This window comes from Enoplosus armatus, chromosome 22 (genome assembly GCF_043641665.1).
Source record: "Enoplosus armatus isolate fEnoArm2 chromosome 22, fEnoArm2.hap1, whole genome shotgun sequence".
Lineage (NCBI taxonomy): Eukaryota > Metazoa > Chordata > Actinopteri > Centrarchiformes > Enoplosidae > Enoplosus > Enoplosus armatus.
This window is the reverse complement of record NC_092201.1, coordinates 6,644,671-6,658,744: the sequence shown is the minus strand read 5'-3', so window position 1 is coordinate 6,658,744 and position 14,074 is coordinate 6,644,671. Positions and strand designations below refer to the sequence as shown.

General features: G+C 43.6%; 1 protein-coding gene across 2 annotated transcripts in view; it reads left to right on the top strand.

Annotated features, from left to right (window-relative positions):
• snd1 (staphylococcal nuclease and tudor domain containing 1) overlaps positions 1-14,074 on the top strand; it is a 162,498-nt gene that overhangs the window by 102,398 nt on the left and 46,026 nt on the right. The gene's annotated exons all lie outside the window — the stretch shown is intronic.

Here is a 14,074-nt window from a genome sequence, read left to right as displayed (position 1 = left end):
GAAATGCTCCATCTGGGGTTGAGAAAAGCCACATATTTGCCATTGTCATTGAAGCTTCCTTTCCTCAATGGGAGTCCTTTGATGGATAGAGGCCTCTCTCACACTGATCCTGATCTCGCCCCTGCATTTTCATTATGGCTCCGCAAGTCACCCCTGCCAGATGCATGAAGTGCCTGGCCAGCTGTCATCCTTGTCCTCTTTCTCTCTATCTCTGTAACGTATTTCTTTTACCGTCCCTCCCTCCCTCCCTCCTTCTCTCCCATTCACTCCTACCTATTTGGGTCCTTTAGGAGGCACAAATGCCTCTTTCCCCATATAAACGTGATGTATTGCTGGAGCCAAGAAGGGTCTGTGTTCTTTTTCCCTTCTCTGAATCTATCATGTTCATAGTCAGTGTGTTTCTACCCGTCTTTCTTGCTCTTGGCTTCCCACTTTTTCTCACAGATAACTCTCCATCTGTGTCTTCCTTTTCTCTTGCTGAAGATCTTAAGAGTGGAGCGCAGGTGAACTTTGTCTCCATTTACAAAAAAACCCCAAATCTCGCCAGCGATGTGAGCACACCGACTCTGCCATGTTAAATCTAGCTGCAGCAAGAAGGCACATTCCTGACACCTCTGATGACAATTTCACTACCGGTTTCCGACCCCCTTTGCAGCGTTGAGACAGATTGACTTTCACCACAAGGTTTGACTTGAGCTAACCTGAGTGTGGACAGGGCCGAGAGGAAAGACGACAGAATGGGGCCTGAGTAGACCAGACAGACAGTGATTATGTTTGATGTTAGTTTGCCACAGGCACCGGTGCATAGATCAACCACAGTCTGATTTTGTTTGTGTGGGGAGTGTGTTGTGCTAATGGAACACAGGGCAGTTGGTTGTATGTGTGTGTGAATGCATAGTATGCAACTTGAAGGCAGATGAGGTGGGACTTGGTGTTCTAATTAACCCGTAGAGACCATCTTTAGAAAAGCTGAGAGCTTGGCAATTTTTTTCCTGTCTTTCTCGTTTGAAGTGGGGGCTGGTCTTTGTCTGTGTGTAGGCCGAGGCAAGGTAGGGTGGATTGCATCTTCTTCCCTCTCTTCCTCTTTTATCATTGCCCTCTCTTTATTGTCCCTACGGCTGTGGATATGGAAGACATCAGTGGTACTGCTGTGTCAGGCATCCCTACAAGAATACAAGGTTGTCGTAATGAAATGGACTCAGAGGGTGTGTGTACGCACACACTCACACTCATTAAAGAAAACTTTGCATTGGTGGTCCAGCTGGGCCCCAAGACAACAAGGGGGATTGAGGCTTTCTGCAGTAGCATCCTGAACCAAAACTGCTTAGTTCGAGTGACTTAAATGAATATGAGTTTTTGCTACAATGAGACCAGTGGGACAAAGTGATTGTGTTCTAAATGAAGCATTCCAAAGGGTTTGAAGAAGAGCCTTTTCTAGAGCTCAGCATGTTTTGATCTTGCGTATCAGCATCTCTTGGAACAATATTTGGAACAGTCTCCATAGCAAACCCATTCCTCCACACATGCAGAAGGCTCAAGTTGTAGGCCTGCGCACATTCCTAATTCTGTTCCCCATTACGTTTATTTATGGCTAAGCTATTGTTTGACTAAATCTCTCTAAAGCGTGTCGCCCTGTCAGAACCTATTGTCATTCTTTCAGTGCTAACATTTGCATGATTCAGCTACAAGACAGACCCAGGACACTGAATACTCTTATTTCATTTTCTATTAACAATGAGTCGGTTGTTGCCAAGCAGTGCTCATGCCCTCTTCTTAAATCTCTTGCCTGGTTTTGCAAAGCATTCTTGTGTATATTTGGATTCTCCTAGGGCTAGAAAAATACATTCTTGCTTACCAGGCATCTCTGTAAACAAGACTTGTTGCAAAAAACACTGTATTGTATGTCATTGTAATATGAGATGGCTCATTGCAGCTATTCATATGATGTTCCAGTATTCCCATGTTGCTGCTGAGGGAAATAAATTTGACAAGATAGCTGCAGTTTGGCTCAAAGTGGATTGGGAGCAGAGATTTTGACTGCAGAGACATTGGGTGTAGCTTTCGTATAAGTTCCCCTAAGACTGAACAGGTGTGGTTTGTGTTTATCAATATTTGGTTCTGCCTTAAGGGCCTTCTTTTTTCCTTTTTTCATTTTTGGAAAATTCTTAAACAAAAAAAAAAATGAAATACACTGAAATGAAGAGGTTGGTTAATGAGAGGGAAATCAATTTTCACCCCTAGAAGCTCTTGGTTCTTCTCCGCAAGTCAGGTCTTTTAACCATCCGCCAATGTTAAATGATTTTTGGTGGCGTATTTTCTGTCAATATTAAGGCATACGTCTACTTGAAAGAAAAGCAATCTAAAAGCTGTAAACAGGCAGAGGAAGGAAACATGCTAGTAATTGGAGTGGCCCAATTATGAAGAGGTGAATCAACAATCGGCCCTTAATAATAACCAGAGAGTGCTTTCTGTTGAGCAAGGTTTTTTTTTTTTTTTGTTGCTGTAATTACCCAACCTTGAAGGAGATTAACACACTTCGATGGGTCTCAGAGTGGGAGAGAGGAAGAAGGAAAAGAGAGGGAGTGGAGAAAGAAAAAGGATATGACAACCCCTGTTAAAGATATTTCATGTCACGGGACTCTCCTCCTTTCATCGCTGCCCGCCCATTTCCTTCAGTCCTGCTCAGACCGCTATCTTTCTTTTAACCTCTTCAGTGTTCTCACATCCTTATGCTCACCCTCTTCACTTGTTCCCCCTCTCTTTTTTTTTTCTCTACTCCTTCAGCTAATCATCTTTGAAACCCTTCTTACTAACCGGATTAATGTCTTCTCAGATGCCCTGTGTCATGCCCTTGTTCTCCTTCGCTGCTTTACAGTTTTTGGATCGTGCAGGATGGCTCCTTCCATGGCCTGGACTGTGGTCAGAGTGAGTCAGGCAGCTGCATGAATTGCACCGTTTTTGAGAAAAAAAAAATTCCCTCTGAAGCATAAACACAGGATCCGGTGCTGCTGTTCCGTATACTTCACCCGTCCATCAACGGCACTTGTCAAAGCACTTGAAGCAGCACCGTTTTGACATTGAGCTTGGTGACGCGTCCTTGGCCGAGCCTGATTGAAGTATATAATCTTGTTTCAGCTTTCTCTTTTTTTTTGGGTGGAATCCAGAGTTGCAAGTCCATTCGACTTGACTGTCACTCCGCCCAAGGGCCTATTCACAAATATACATTAACACATAGCTCAGACCAACCGTTTTTGTACTGCAAAGCAAATCACAGCACTTGGACTTGCTGTGATTGGCTGACTAGCATTGTAAGCGTGTCTGATTATATTGCTACATTGCAATTTTTGTCCCTTTTTATTTCATTTCAGTTGCCTCTGGCTCGCTCTCTCAAGGGTCAGTAGGCTTGCCACGCAAGCCAAACATCTCGACCGCTAACCAGAAATCCCCACCCCCAACCCACCCGCTTTTTATATATGATTTCTTACTGTTTTCAAAGGGTGTGCAAAAAAGCAACATCTCCCTGTCCTCCCATCTAAGCCGTGTCTTCTCAGCAGTCAGCACATCATACACCTGGCTAAACAGGAACACGCTGTGGATGAATCAAGATAATTGGGCTTTTAGCAAAGCTAATGGGCTTGTCTCTGAGTTCAAGCTGGAGGAAGTTTTCCTCTAGTGGACTGGTTTCACTCTCAAGGATTAGCTATGATTTGCATTCTGTCCTGTTCCAGTAATGGCATTTCTATGAAAATCAACATGGTATTGTGTGTTTTACCTGGAGCGATTTACATTACATTTAGAGGAAACTCATGATTTGTACAGTGAAGGGCCATTTTCTGTTACGTATATGTCCTGCTGATTTTCGGTCTTCTGTAAATAGTCTATGCAGAATTACATTCAATCAGCCTTGTTTGGTTTTCATGCATGACAGTCCCTTTTCTATTAATACCATTCTCAGTGCTTTCCTAAGCCCCGAAGCCATTGAAACGCTTTCAGGTTGCAATCTTTTTCTCTTTCCCTTCCCATTTGCTTGGCCTCTCATAGTGAAATAACCTGTGGCAGTCACCAGGCAATATCATGGAAAAATGCTGGGGATTAATATTAAAATAGCTCATCTGTGGAGGCTTCAAGTCAAATTAAATTAAAACAAACAAAGATTTGACTCATTCTGTTGCTGACTCTAACCATTGTTTCAATTTAGGTCTCTTTTAGCCGAATCCCCTTGCTGCTCTTGCAAATGATCTCCTCTTAACTTCAGCCATTTTTATTTTAGTCCCTTGCTGTCCTCACTCCGCACAGAGAGTTTTGCCAAACATGAAATAATTACTGTTATTACTTTCCTCATGCAAATTGCATTAGGCCATGCGGAGAATTGAGCTTTAATGTTGTACCAACAGGATGATTGCACCTGTATTACCATTCCAGTCATCCCTCTCTTCTATCTCTCCCATCTATTGCTGTCATTGTTGCCCTCTTTGAAAATGTCATCTGAAATGGAGGCTGTATGGTGTTGAGACAGGAGCAACGTCCATGACATGGCCAACCATGGAAAGTGATATTCAATTAATGCCCTGGCCAGATACCTGTCCAGTCCATTTGAGAGGTAACAGGTAACAGGAATGAGGGCTGAAGAAAATGCTTCTCTTGTCTGGATGAAAATGAAATGACTTAAGGAGGAAAGTGCTGATGTTTTAAGATTTACCAGCCACTTTGGAGACTTCTTGGGCACTGCACCCCCCCCCCCCCCCCTTTCCCTGTTTCAGTAATCACAGAAAAGTCTAGTTCAACTCTCTGCCATGTCATTTTTAATATGTTTAAATCCTCATAACTCCAGTCTTGGTCACTTTTAAAAAATGCGATTGTATGGCCTATGGGTAGATGAAAGCTACTCCCTTACTCAGAGAGGTTTCTTTGATTACACATAATACCTAAAAACTTAATATCTTAGCACATGGATTTCCGTTTGTCTTGAATTGTTATTTGCTTCTCTGAGTTTTTGGCCTCTTTGTGCGACACATTCTCCCCTGTAGGTTGGATAATGAAATAATAGAAAAGCTTTACTATCGTGTTATATATCTTTGCAGCTTTGGTTATGTTCTCAGGAGCCTGCACAGCTTGTTTGCTTTCACCTCAATTGCTTTTTGGAACGGTTTCAGAACAGTCTGTTGTGAGGCTTTAAATGGATGAACTCTGAATAAAAAACGGGCTTTATCTAGTCGTATAGTTCCAACTCCAGCAAAACGTCCTATCTTGAATTAATAAACTTGTTCTGCCAACATAAGTTTTGAGGTTTACTTTTTGGTATGTCCATGCTTTTCCTCCAATGAACAGGCCTGAAATGTAAGCTGAAGACTTTTAGCAAACACATTGCGTGCATCTTGCAGACCATGCATAAAGCAGGTGTTGTATTTAAAACTGCTGATTCAAGTTAACTAATGTCACAACACCCAACAGTTGTTCAGCCCTTATGATTATTGTTTTCTAGTAACGGTTTATTTGCTTGATAGTTTTATGCATTAGAGTGTCAGCCATATGCAGAGGCCCTCTCAAATACCAGAAAACTAATGAGAGAATGAAATGGTGTCAGTGACAGCATTTTGCTCAGCCATCTCAAAGATGGAGGGGCCAGGAGAATCATTATGTCGCTGATGATTTGCATTTTTTTGCCCTTTAGGAGATGAGTGGCTAAAACTGTGCCAAAAGTCACAGTACATCACCTCACCCATGGGCAATCAATTTATGCTAGTCTAGCTTGTGTTTCGAATATATATCGTCCACAGTATTACATAGTCCAGCACAACATCACTAGTCAAATAAGTACTAAACTCCAAGGTCTTGGCTTCTCTTTGGGCCAACATTATCTCTTTGGCTCACTAGAACATGTAGCTGAAGTGTTGTAGCTGTGAGTAGCAATGAACAGGTTTGTACAGTAGGATGACTCATGTTGCAGCAGCCCTCAGCCTACTGTGGTCAAATCATCTTTTGTGTCCAGGTTTTGAGGTTCCAGCTTTTTCTGTGCTCTTTTCAAAATGTTACCTGTTTTTTTTATAGGTATTTAGTACTGCTGCTACTACTGATGATGATTATGATATTCATCCTCAGAAACAGCATTAGAAACCAGAGCACAATATAGTGCAAAGCCTCTGCTGCACAAGCTAACTAACAGTGTGTCAGAAAATAACTGTTGCTATTTAATGAATATGCCTCAACCACATGTAACACCCCAAGTGTAACATCTTAATACATTTTTATTAATCTATACAGATGTCACATGATTGGCTAATTATTTGCATATTAATTCCCCAGTAATAATATTGGCAGTATTTATTCAAAGTTAAATTCACATTCCATTAAATTTGAAATAAAATCAAAAATAGCTTGCCACTACCGAGCAACGGCATATAAGACAGCAGAACAGTATTAAAGCTTTTGTGATAGCCGACCCCCTTTTAGATCAGGGGCTCAGGGGACCCTATTCCATGCTGGAAATCATCAACACATTCAGTGAGAGAACATTTGGCCCCATTGCCAGCGTGTCGATACACAAGCAAGATGAAGGTTGCAGGGTTTGTTGGCAAGTGTGAAAGGACAGTGGGATCACAGCAAGGGGACATTATTGCCTGCAGGGTGGCCACAATGGGAGAGGTGACCCGTGTGAGACCTCACATCTCTGGAAAAGATGGAGAGGACTGTATGCTCTGTTATATACCACAAATTCCCAGGCTTCAGTCTGTGCGTGTTTGCATTGTCTTCATGTTCATTGGTGCACAATGTGACCAGATGTGTGTGTGACTGCATATCATTTCCTTTCCATTTGTTTACTATGCCATAATGTTTGTATGCCTGTGTGTGAGATTACTCCTGCCTTCGTCTTTCTTCTCAGCACAACTGTGTGCACAAAATGAACCACCTACCACACAAAAGCAAAGAGCTGACGGAGGCTTTTTCATATGGCTAAAAGATTACATAATATGATTCTCAGTGTGCTGTGTACACATCCGCACACACAAACTTGGTTGCAGATGGAGGGAGGCGCCACACGTGCACACACACCATACTCTCACTGTCTCTCTCCTGCTTACTCAAACACACTTCGAGCATGTGCAGACCGGCAGCGCAGACACAGACGTACACATGCACACACACATGCCCCCCCCAACCCACCCCCACTGTCGACGGCAAGCTGGACCCTCAGTGCCCTGAGGCAGAGAGACAGAAAGACAGAGAAAGAGATCAGTGGACCCAGTGATGTGTGTGTTATTTACACCCCAACCCCCTGTTCTCTCTCTCTGTCTTCATCCTCCTTTTCCCCAGTTCCAAGCTGCAAATTCAGCAGTCTGTCAGCTCCACTCGCAGTCTTGTGAATACACATGCAAACATTCTTTCCATCTTTATCTGCTTCGTTCTCCACCCCGACACGCAGGCTGTGCATTCGTGCACATGGCGTCACCTGCAAACTGTCTCATATAAACTGGTTCTGATGAGCAAGAAACTAAAAGCTATAAGACAGACTCGATGAAGCGAGTCACTCTCAGCAGTCTCACCTTCTGCGTGCTGAATTATACATTTACATGAGTTGCAGGATTACACGCTGACTTTGAAAATGTCATCTGAAAAATGCATCCAGCCACAATGACATCAGGACAATCCTGAGGAACACACACACACACACACACACACTCTCAGATGAAATATTCTACTTGATGAAGCATACAAACAGGAAGTAAGCCATATTTGTTTAGCGCAACATTTTGTCTGTGTACTGTGTGTGCTTGTGCTGCTTTGCCCTTGCAGCAGTGTACATATGGTCCTTACTGTCCGTGTTTCACTGTTTTGTTTGCGTATTTCCATTTACTTGCATTTGTGTGCATGTTCATTGTTTATGTATATGATCCTGCACATGTGTTTATATGCCTTCGTCTGCATGTCCTTGGCCTTGTGCTTCCCCTTCTCCAGTCATGCACAGGATTCTTGCGGGCTCTTAGCAGAGGTCCTCAGGGGCAAGTTTGCGGCTGCCTCTGGTTCATCAGCGCAGAAAAACTCAGGCAGTCCCCCCATCCCCCTCCCCCACCCCACTGCACAACCCCCCCACCCCTTCACGCCGCTCTTGGGCTGAAGGGCTGAGGCCACGAGAGGAGAGAGAGGGCTGAAAAGAGTAAAAGGAGGTGAAACGCTGGCAGAGAGCATAATGTGATATGACATAGTGCGTTGCATTATGGCTGATTAACACATGCTCAGCTCCGCCACCCGCAATAGAAAACACAAACCCCCAGGTCTGCCCGCCTGCCTTTCTCCGTCCCCCCTGCCTCTTATATCTTGGGGCTTCCCTCTTTTTTTTCTCTGCCCCAATTTCTCCCCCATCTCTGCTGATGAAAGTGAGTGTGAAGGACATGCACTGACTAGAGTTGGGCTAGCGGATTATTTGTTCTCTTTTTTTTTTTTTTTTTCTGGTTTGTCCCTCCTGGGACACTGTAAGGAGACACTTTTCCACTTGGTTTGCTGAGGACTGGTTGTGGCTGACTGCTTCCTACCTCCACTACAACGAGTGCATAGAATACAAGCAGCGAGCCTTGAATTTTAACACAGGCATATTTGACCTCAGACTTCAGAGCTTTGATTAGTCAGTTGCTGCAAAGGTTATTACCTTGTGCAACGGCCGTTAATTGATGCAGTATTCTGGGTGTTTACTTGAATACTGTACATATTAATCTGAAACTGCTTATCCATGAAAATATACCCTTTGGAAGACCCTTTTTAGATGTGTTTTCATGTTCATTCTTTATAAAAAGTCACTTAGTTAACATTGTCTTTAAATAGTTTAAAGGATTTGATCAGTTAGATGAGAACTGACATGAGCTGATATTGGTGACCTTCCTCCAACCTTGCAGCAGTTTGTACAGACGACCCGGCCATGATGTATTGGCCACGCCATTCATGTGAACATCCATTACGGGTAGAAGCAGTGATGACTTTTTCCCCCCGCAGATAAGTGACATTTATTTATTTTTTTTGGAGTCATCAGGCAGATGCTGTGAAAACATCAAGTCTGCACACTTTCGCCCAGCTTCAGGTGTCCTCTCTAATCGTCCTTGTTTAATCAGGGAGAGGAAGAAAACAGTGTGGGCTCTCCGCGTTTGCTCTAAAAATAAGAAGTTATAGTCATTTACACACACTTTGACATTTTTTAGGGCCCCTGCTCGGAGCCACACTTAACTCCATTTAATATGGGTCGGCAGTGAAATACCCCTCCCTGCTTCCCTCGCTCTTCTCTGCTGTCTAATGAAATGCTAAATATTTGTTTCTTGAGGGCACCATATAAATGCTCTTTCTGCTGGTCGGTGGTTCAAACTTTGCCCCATTTAATGAGTTCTGGTTTTATTAGTTCCATGGCAGACCTGGTTGACATTGCCCCACTGGCCTGTTGTCACCTAAAAGGGACATGACATGCTTGTTACCTCTGACACTAATGACCTTGCTAAAAATGCATTATTATTTATGATTATTATGTTGCTGTTGTTGTTTGTCCAACATACACCGGATCTTCCAGCCGCGTCTAGGTTGGGGCAGATCAGGCTAGTCTACTCTCAGCCAGAAAGGGGAGAAGAAGCTTATAGCCAGCGTGGATGCTAACGCCTCATCAGTTCTCTTTATTACCTGCCTACCTAGACACAGAGTCCTCCACACATTGGCAGACTGGTCTTGGTTGAGCAGCCAATTCCACTCCTAAATGCATTTGCTTATTTTTTTCCTCTCTTCGCCTCGTGACGGCTCCCCCACTGCCTCTCATTCTTCCGCTTTTCTTACTTTTTTTCCTCTCTTCAACTCCTCCACTGTTTCTTCCTCTCATTCATTTGCTCTTGCTTCAGTACCTACACGCTATCATCCCCATCAGTCTTTTTTTCTCATCATCTCGTCTTTAATTCAACCTCTTTCTCTTTCTGGCTCCCTTATTCCCCTCCTCCTTTTTACACTGTCTAAATCTAAACCCTGAATTAGGCATCTTATTTATTATTCTCCCCTTACCTCACATGCTCTCTAATGCTTAATGTCTGTGAGGGGAATGCAAAGTGCATTGATTCATTGATTTTTCTTCTACTGTCCTCTGGTCTTTCTTTCACCTCTTCAAAGTGCGTCAGTCCAGCAAGAGAGCACCCAAAAAGAGGTTGGGATGCCTGCCGTTTCTCTGAATTAGACCAATTCTCCTCCTCACTTGTCTTATAGTGGATGTTTTATAAAGCAGATACTGGAACTGCTCACTGGGTAATGCTAGTTACTGTATGGTACCCTGCACGCTTATGTTTTCGGTTTCTTGTAATGTTTGTGCGTCATGTTCCACCAGCACATTGATGATATAAACCACATTTCTGCCAACTGCAGAGGGCCATACCTTTCAGCTCAAGTTTTATCTGTGAGACTCGTATTTTAGTGTTCTTAGTGGCCTCTCAGGGATCGTCACACTGTCCAACAAAAATAAAATATGTCCTTGTGACCCTAGTTAAGTTATACAATGCCAGTACACTGCAGATTGCCATTGCTGGTTTGTGGAAAAGCATTCAACATGTTTGTTAAACCTTCAAAAAAATGCTAGCTCTAAATAGAAAATGGATGGGTCCTTTTTCATGGGCTGTCAACCTTGGAGTACGGTGACATACGGAAAGAGGAATAGATGGATGAATACAAAGAAGCCGGGAGAGATGAAGGATTGGAAGGATTGCTATTTTTGAGGATTAGCAGACTGGATTGTGTGCGTGTTATGCTTTCATGGTTTAAAGATCATTGTATTCAGTAAATTTAGCTTAATCGTTTCATTGCTTTCCACTTCCACAGAAGATCATCAAACCCATATGTTATCATTTTAATAGATTTAGCCCATTAATATAACCACTAAATATTGAAACAAATAGCTGGTGAGAGCATGTATGTTGCAGTTCATGTGTTCGCCTCCATATTCTCCACGTTGTGTGTTTGTCTTTGACTGACCATTAGAGGTGTGGCTGGCCTACTCCACCTCATCAGTCAAACGAAGAGGAAGTGGAAAGGTTTATTAACGGGGCGGGCAACGTACCTGAAATAACTCTGCACCTGTCCTCCCCTGTTGCCTCTTTTTCACCAACATGACACATTTTTTGTAAAGATCCAGGTTTGAAAGAATTTTTGATGAATTCTTAAGCATTCCTCTTGTAATTTAGGTCAGTCCACTTTTACTGTCTCTGGGTTGCCTAGCCTGCAGAAAACACTCTAAATCTCAATGGGACCACTCTGCTAGTTTTGCGAGTGTTTTTATGCATTTTACAGAGTCCCCCCCCCCCCTCTCTCTCTCTCCCTCTCCCTCTCCCTCTCCCTCTCTCTCTCTCTCTCTCTCTCTCTCTCTCTCCCTCTCCCTCTCCCTCTCTCTCTCTCTCTCTCTCTCTCTCTCTCTCTCTCTCTCTCTCATGCCTTAGGGAGAGACAGTTACATAAACAGGCTCTCGTCATCACTGCGCTTCTGATTCCCGCTGTACCAGTCTCTCACAGCCCCCTTCTCTCTAGTTTCTGTCTTTTTCCCACATTACTTGTCCTTCCCGCTTATTTCTGCTACTTCCTCTATGTGTCAGTATGGGGCTCGCCAAACAATTTGGTATGGTTCCAATGTGTTACTTGTGGCAGGGCATTTGGCTATACAGTGGTTGATATACACCATATTAGTTTTGATTTGTGCTTTGGCACACGTAGATGACAATGCCAACCTTAGTCCCACCTGCAAGGATGCTGATTAGTTCAGTTGTTTCTCAAACTGGGAAAGCAGCATCACAAGACCTTTGAATTGCTCTACAAATTGTAAGATGTGGAGCGATTCAGAGACTTCAAGGGGCTTTACCTCTGATGTGATAATATTACCATCTTTTTCTCCCCTTACTCCTCCCTCCCTCCCCGTTTCTGTTCCCCTCTCTTCCTTCTCTTCTTCCCCCCTGTTTTCGCTTCCCACCGCTGCTCCTCGCCATTGCCACATCCATATTAACCTCTGTCACTCTCTGCTATCCTGCATCTCTCCCATTCCCTTAATCCCCACCAGCTCTGCTTCCCTCCCTCCGTAGCTCCCACTTTTTCGTACCTCTATTATTTTTGCTTCTTCTTGAATGGAGAGAGCGTAGGGAGTAGGGGAACAATGGAGTGGAAGGTGTGATCAGAGAGAAAAATGATCAGGATTCCTCCACAGAGAAAGGGAGGAGAAAAGATAACGGCACCCTGGAAAACCAGTCGTCATGGCAACACTGGCAACCCGGGACAGACTAGCCTGTTAATTAAAAAGTTGATTAATTGTCTTTTAATTGCATACTTATACATTGTAACATTGAGGTAGACTTATTCCTTAATCACTCTTCTTTATATCCACTCTTTTCTTTCCTCTTCCTCTCCTTGTTACTTTAAGCTCTTCTATAATTTCCAGTGATCAGACAGAGAGCATGCTCTCACGGGCAATAATCCGCTTGAGTTGATAAACATATCTTATAGAGGAAGGATAAAAGGAGCAACAGAGGGTGGCAAGGACAGAGGGTGGGCTAAAACGCTGTAGATTCATTGTTAATTTCAACCCACTTTTATCCTGCATGCTGTTTAGCAAGTGGGCGTATTTCTAAAGATGGAACTTCACCTATTTGGCATCAAGGTCATAAGAATGGCTGTTGAAGGGGGAATCAACACAGAATAAATGTGAAGAACAAAGGCAGCAAATGTGGGGAAGTCATCTGGCAGAGCACACATACAAATGCAAAATCAGTGCAGGACAAGCAAACATAGCAATCTAATACAAATCAAGCAAACCTCTAAATAGATGCTCGTGTCCCTCTGCACAACCCTCCATCTCCTTCCAGCAGCACCTCATTTTTTTTTATCAAGGTTATCATGATACACAATCAGACAGAAGTGTTTTTCTTGGCTGCAGCTCAATTATTTTGTCTTTTTTGTCTTTTGTCTCTGCCTCTCTGTCTACGCCAGATTTGAAGATTGAGTGTCTGTATCATGTGCCCTCGCACTTGCAGCTGGTCGGCTTTAATTGCATGCTTACTCCCCAGTGCTGCTTTTGTTTTGCTCTGACGACATCTTGCCTGGCTTGATCATCTTTTAATGACCGCGGATAGACACGCTCACTGCTCTGGTTAAAAAAAACAAAAAACGTCCCACTTGACATAAGGCTCCGTATGCTGGAGTGACTGCCTCCAGGGAACGATGTGTGTGGTTTTGTGTGCGTGATCTGTGAGCAATGCCTGGTTCGTACTCTCAGCCTTCTGGTTATCCATACCAGCTGAGTAGGATGGTGCCCATGAGGATGGTGACATAGGTGTAGACTTGTGTGTGCACGTATCACCCTGATTACATATGCACCCACATGTCCTGTTTCCATGGTAACACCTTGCCCCCTTTTAGTGCACTCGCCCATACCACCAATCTCTGTCAGGTGCAAGTTAGTACTTGTTGTAATTTGATTTTATACTTTTTATGTTTCTAGTATATTTATGTCTGCTGCTCTGTCTTTTATTAGCTTTTTTATCTTTTATTGTGAAGTACTTTGTGACGTCTGCTCTTGAAAGGTGCTATATAGATGAACTTACTTACTTGCTGCTAATAGTACCTTGTCAGCGGGCCTACAGACCTGCTCCCACCCCAACACACACACACACACACACACACACACACACAGCTAAGTGGATCAATTTGTGTCAATTTAAAAAGTGTAACAAGTTGCCACCACGATAGCCTTAGGTCGTCTCTAAGCCCTCGACTGTGGTGTGTGTGTGTGTGTCCGTGTATGTGTGGCAGCATAAGGGGGGTCATATTAGCCGTGTAAGCCGGGGTTGAGTAGCCCCGCCGCCTGCCTGCCGCCTCTGTGATGGGAGAACATCTGTTGGCTGTGATATGAAGCTAGGGAGTATCTCTTTCTCTCTTCTTCTCCCTCTCTTCCTCGCTTGCTCTCCCGTATCTGTTATGAATTCCCCAGCTGCTCGGCTCCCTCCCTTCACCTAAAAACCCTGTCCCGCGCCACCTGTGCAGTTTTAATGCATAATTTATCTGCTAAGTAACCACATCCGAGAGACGCATCC